This window comes from Ceratotherium simum, chromosome 18 (assembly GCF_057802395.1).
Source record: "Ceratotherium simum simum isolate JZ-2026a chromosome 18, ASM5780239v1, whole genome shotgun sequence".
Taxonomy (NCBI): domain Eukaryota; kingdom Metazoa; phylum Chordata; class Mammalia; order Perissodactyla; family Rhinocerotidae; genus Ceratotherium; species Ceratotherium simum.
The window spans coordinates 8,735,908-8,741,907 of NC_141917.1; positions in this window are offsets into that span (position 1 = coordinate 8,735,908).

Here is a 6,000-nt window from a genome sequence, read left to right on the forward strand (position 1 = left end):
GGGAGGGAAAGAGAGAGGCCTGGAGAAGGGAGACTGCCGGCCTGAGAAATTTACCTAGGTGCCTGGCTCCTAAGACCTGTAACTTCGTTGTAAATCAAAATTAGGCTGTTTTTAAAAATAAATTATTACCTATTTATACTGCCCTCCTCCTACGCCCATTCTATATTTTATCTGGTCATCTGACTAAGGTGGTGATAACCAATTCAACTGGCTACAGAAGAAGGTTAAGAAAGACCCCAGGAAGAAACATAATTAGGAAAGTAAGTGACAGCTGGGAAAGGAATAGCAGCTTCCTGACACCACAAGAATTTAACCAAAAAACTTAGCACTGGAGAGATAGAACCGTATTAATTTAGATGCTTCTAATTGGAAAACGTGTGAATTCAGATTGAGGATGACCTTTTCCTTAAGAGACCTTTTCTGCAGAGAGGTGGCAAATCAATGATATAAAAAGATGATGAGGGTAAGATTTGTGAGACTTGAACAATCCAACTGTTAAACTGTAATTTTCAGAAAACAGTAAAATCATGATGCTCACATAAATATGAAAATGTGTTAAAGATTTTATTCTACTCATTAATTAATGAGGAAACCAGGCAGATGTTAAAACTGGTTCAAAAGAAAAGTCAAAAAAAGCATGCATTTTCACTCATATGTGGAAGATTAACACATGGACAAAGAGAACAGATTAGTGGTTACCAGAGGGGAAGGGGGTTGGGGGGGCCGGTGAAAGGGGTAAAGGGGCACATATATATGGTGACTGACAAATAATAATGTACAAATGAAATTTCACAATATTATAAACTTATGACCTCAATAAAATAATTAAAAAAGCATGCATTTATATGGAGTAAAGTGCAGATGGAGGTAAAACTGGCTTTTTTCCCACAAGATGGGCAAGGTGGTCAATTAAACCTCATAAGGACAGAATTTGCCTATCATTTATCTACAACTTACCAAATCGTAAAATAGCTCCAAGAAATTGAAAGACAAGAATAGGATAGCATAGAGGGTGTCCTCTAGATAAGCACAGTTTTCCAACAAAACACAAAATTGTTTCTATAAGACTGTTTTTAAGCATCTTCCAGCATCTTGGAAGTACTGTTTACATGGAAAGACTAGATATGACTAATTACACATCATTTTTCTCTATTTGCTGGTTAGCTCCTCAAGTATCATTACTAACTTTTTATTTAATAACGCTTATTAATATGAGGGATTTCACATTCACAAGACTCTATGACTTGCTGCAACTTGCTAGCCCAGTGTTAAATTTATGCATATACTTAGTAATAATAAAAAAAAGTAGTTGCCCCCTGATCAGTCTCAACTGACAAGGTTGTGCTCTAGATTCCAAGTCTATGAGACAGCCCTATGTTATGAAATACACCTCTGCCACAGCATTCAAAAACAATTTATGTCTACCATTTTTCCACCTATTTTCCTAAAACTATCACGCAGATCTACGGTCTACTCATTGTCTTAACTTGCACCTTCCACATGAGCCAGGCTGGAATCTTCCTTGCTGCCCCTTCTTTCCTGTGGTTTTCCCACTTTGGGGACAGCTGCCCTCTCTCTTTCCATTTATGCAAAACCTCTCCAGCTTTTAGAATTCTTCTCCATGAAGCATGCTTGAGTGCTACAACTCTTTTGATATTCCCTCATCTGCATTCCTAAAAAAATGATTCCTTTGGCATTTTGTACTACAAACTGGGTCGTGTGTCATCTTCTAGATGATGAAAGCCTTGTTTTCACAAATGTAGTAACCTGAGGTTTCTCCAGACAGAGGCTGTGAGTATTCTTCCCTTGAAACACCGGAGCTCAGTGAGTGGATGCCTCCTATTCCCGTCTCTTTGTGTTAAACCAAAGACATGTCCCTTCTCTTTGAACTCAGTTCCCTTAACTATAAAACAAGGGATTAGACTAAATTTGGTTCTCAAACTTTAGCATGCATCAGAATCCCCTGGAGGGTTTGTTAAGCCACAGAGTGCTGGGACCCAACCACAGAGCCTCTGATTCAGGAGGTCCAGCTGGACCTTAAGAATTTGCATGTCTGATGAGATTCTGGGTGGTGACACTGATGCTTTTGGTCCAAGGACCACACTTTGAGAACCACTAGACCAGAATCACAGTGACTAGCAAACCCGCTTGGCTGATCATCAAAACCACCTAGGGAACTTGTAAAATTCAGATGTCCAGGACTCAGACCTACTGAACCAGAATCTTCAGGGATGGCACTGGGGAATCTTATTTCAAAAATCTCCCTAGATGATTCCAATGATGGACCAAGTTTAGGACCCAATTGAGCCAGAAAATCTGTGAGGCCATGTCAGTGTTAACCTTCCATGATTTTATGTCACAGGTTCAGCAAGAAAGGCCCGGCTGCAGGAGGGCAGGTGCAACTATCAGGATAAACTATCCCTTATAGCTCAAACTGGAAACATACAAGAGAAGGGAATTCTGGGAAATATGACTCAGCCTAGCCAAGTGGCACCTTACAAAGCCATCATACCATAGCGCATCCTCTTCCAGTCCTCCCCACTGCAAGGGTGTTATCCTGCTAGAGATACACTGATTTACCATCAACAGAACCATTCACATCCCAGTCTGAAACATCTGCAATCAGGCTATTTTACTACCTTGGGATTTCTCCAAAATAACGGATAGGTATTTTTTTAAATATCTGAATAATTCAAAGAAGTCACCAAAGTGTTATCACCTAGAACAAATTGAGGGCCAGCCGGAAACACAACTTCTTGTTTCTATCTTAAAATGCACAAACTGCTGGCAACACCCCACATGGCAGTTTTTCAACTTCACCTATTTTAGTTCCAAACTCCTCTGGAAAATTCATCACACAAGTTAATATTTAACCCAAGCTCTAAAAAAATAATAATAAAAGTTACATTTGTATAGAAACTCTTAGCGTAAGTGAACACTGGGATTTCATGGAGTTCCTTAATAAATTAAAGAGCTATGACTCAGCATTCATGGGTGGTTATCCATCCAAAGCTGTTTAATTTTTATGACGAAATAAGGAACTACATTTCAGGGACTGAGGAGCCCCAGCTGAATTAACAAATGGGCAAAGGCAAAGCTAAACAAGACTGCTGAGTCTGCAGAAACCCTGTTAACCCAGTGGTTAACACTGACCTTGAAGGCAAGGTCAGGGTGAGGATTCCGCGGAACTGTTCCTCTAAAGGAATTTTGGAACAAAATCAGAAAAAGTGCTGGTGTGTTTCAGAACATCTGAAAATAATACCTGAGGGGGACCATATTCCAGCTCATCTGTTACCATTTTACAGGGCCCTGTTGCTGACTCAGCCCCCACCCCTTGAATGCAACTCTGGGTAGCCAGCTGGGAAAGCACTGAGTCTTGTGTGCAGGGCAGGCATTGCTGGTGAAGACAGGTCAGAAAGCTGGATAGAAAAGAAAGTGACTGGTTTCTAGAAGATTCTTGAGCCAGTAAGCCGTCTTGTCACCCCCAGACAGAAAGTCTAAATTAGTTATTTTTTTACCTTTTGTTATAAAAATTTACAAATATATAGAAAAGCAGAAAAAAGAGTAGAATAAACTCCCATATACCCCAAACCCCTAGATATATTGTTAATATTCTGCTATATTTGCTTCATCAACTTCTTTTTTTGCTGAAGTATGTAAATTATAGACAACATGACATTGGCCCCTAAAAAATTTGTGGTAGTCAGAGCCAGCCCCAGTGGCCTAGCGGTTAAGTTCAAGCACACTCCAGTTCAGCAGCCTGGGTTCAGTTCCCAGGCACAGACCTATACCACTTATCAGTGGCCATGCTGTGGTGGTAGCTGACATACAAAAAAAGAGAAGAGGAAGATTGGCAGCAGATGTTAGCTCAGGGCAAATCTTCATCAGCAAAAAAAGAAAACAAAACAAAACCAAAAACTTGTGATAGCCTCCAAGATGACCTATAACGCTCCCTGCCTCTTGTATAGTCTCCTCCCACATTGTACCAGGGTTGGTCTGTGTGACCAATAGAAAACAAAATAGTGATGGTATGTCTCTGCTGTATTAGGTTATAAAAGACACTGTGGTTTCCATCTTGCATTCTTTCTCTCTCTCTGTCTCTCTCTCTGATCACTTTCTCTGGGGGAAGTCAGCTGCCATGTCATGAGTGGCACCATGGAGAGGCCCACATGGCAAGGAAAGCCTCTGACCTACAGCCCTCTGCCGGAGCCATCGTGGACGCAGATCCTCCAGCCCCAGTCGAGTTTCAGATGACTGCACCCCCAGTCAACATCTTGATGGTAACGTCCTGAGATACCCTCCTCCAGAACCACCTGGCTAAGCCACCCCCAGATTTCTGACCCTTAGACACTGTGCAAGGTAATAATCTCTATTGTTTTAAGCTGCGAAGTTTTGCACTGCTAAGTAGTGGGCTGCTGAGTATTGTTGCCCAGCAATAGATAGTCCACACACATTTTGGTGCTTGCACATGGGGTGCTGCTCTAACAAAACCTTAAATGTGGGAGTGGCTGTGGAACGGGGCCGTGGGTTTTGTTGAGTGTTAGTGAAAGCCTGAAGTGTCTTGAAGAAGCTGTTAGCAAAAGAGTCAAGGTCTTTAAAGGTTCAGAGAAGAGCTTGCAGGAAAGTGAGGTAAATGTTGTTAGAAACTGAAGGAAGGGGATCCTTGTAATGCTGTTGCCTGCAGTCATGTGAACAGGAGAAAATGTACCTGATGAACTGGTGATCTAGTTGAGGAGGTTTTGAGCCAAAGTGTTGAAAGTGCTGCCTGGTTTCTTCTAGTTGCTTACAGGAAGACGCCAGAGGAGAGATAAATGAAAGGAAGGGCTGTTAAGCAGAAAAGAGCTGGGATTGGATGGTTTTGAAAATTTTCAGCCTTTCCAGATGGCAAATTATGCTAGAATTAAGGAATGCTTCCAAGCAAAGATCAAATGCAAGGCCCTGCCAGAAAAACTGTGGTGCAGAGATAAATCCTAGAGCATGCCTGTAAAATCATTTTTAAAGGATTTCAGAAAGATATAAGGCAGTACCCCAGGGGACTATTCAGTCAGACAAAAGGCCCTCTAAAGAGATTAAGGGTGTGCCTCACTGCCATGTCTGAATATTTGTGTTCCCCCCAAATTCATATGCTGAAACCCTCATCCCCAATGTGATCGTGTTAGCAGGTGGGGACTTCAGGAGGTGATTAAGTCACGAGGACAGAGCCTCTCTGAATAGGATTAGAGTTGTTATAAAAGAGACCCTGTAGGGGCTGACCCGGTGGCGCAAGCGGTTAAGTACGCGCATTCCGCTGCGGCAGCCCAGCGGCCGGGGCTTCGCCGGGTCGAACCCCGGGCGTGCACCGACGACAAGCGCTTGTCAAGCCATGCTGTGGCGGCGTCCCGTATAAAGTAGAGGAAGATGGGCATGGATCTTCCTCAGCAAAAGAAGAGGAGGATTGGCAGATGATAGCTCAGGGCCGATCTCCCTCACAAAAAAAAAAAAGAGACCCTGCAGAGCCCCCTGGCCCCTTCCCCCACGTGAGAATACAAAAAGGAGTCTTCAACCTGGAAGAGGGTCCTCACCCTACCATGCTGGCACCCTGATCTCAGACTTCTAGCCTCCAGAACTGTGGGAAATAAATTTCTGTTGTTCATAAACTACCCAGTCTGAGGTATTATGTTATAGCAGTCCAAACGGACTAAGACACTCACGGACCCTCTCCATCAAAGGATGGTGCTCTTAGAAAGCTTAGCTGTATTGCCCCTCAGCTGTCTGCAGAAGCCTAAGGTGGAGAGGGGTTTATCTCATAAGGTTGTGTGAGTGTTGCTTTTGTCTGATAGAGTGGATCCCAACAAGATTTACAGAAAATTCGTAAAGTTTTTAAGAGAATTATATAAACAGAATTATCACCAGCTTGGACTAAAAGGGACAGAGACAAGATAAAAGAAAAAGAGGGCTTGGAACCCTCAAATTCTACTGGCAAGAAGCAGGCTGAGAATATCACTCAGCTGCAAACACATG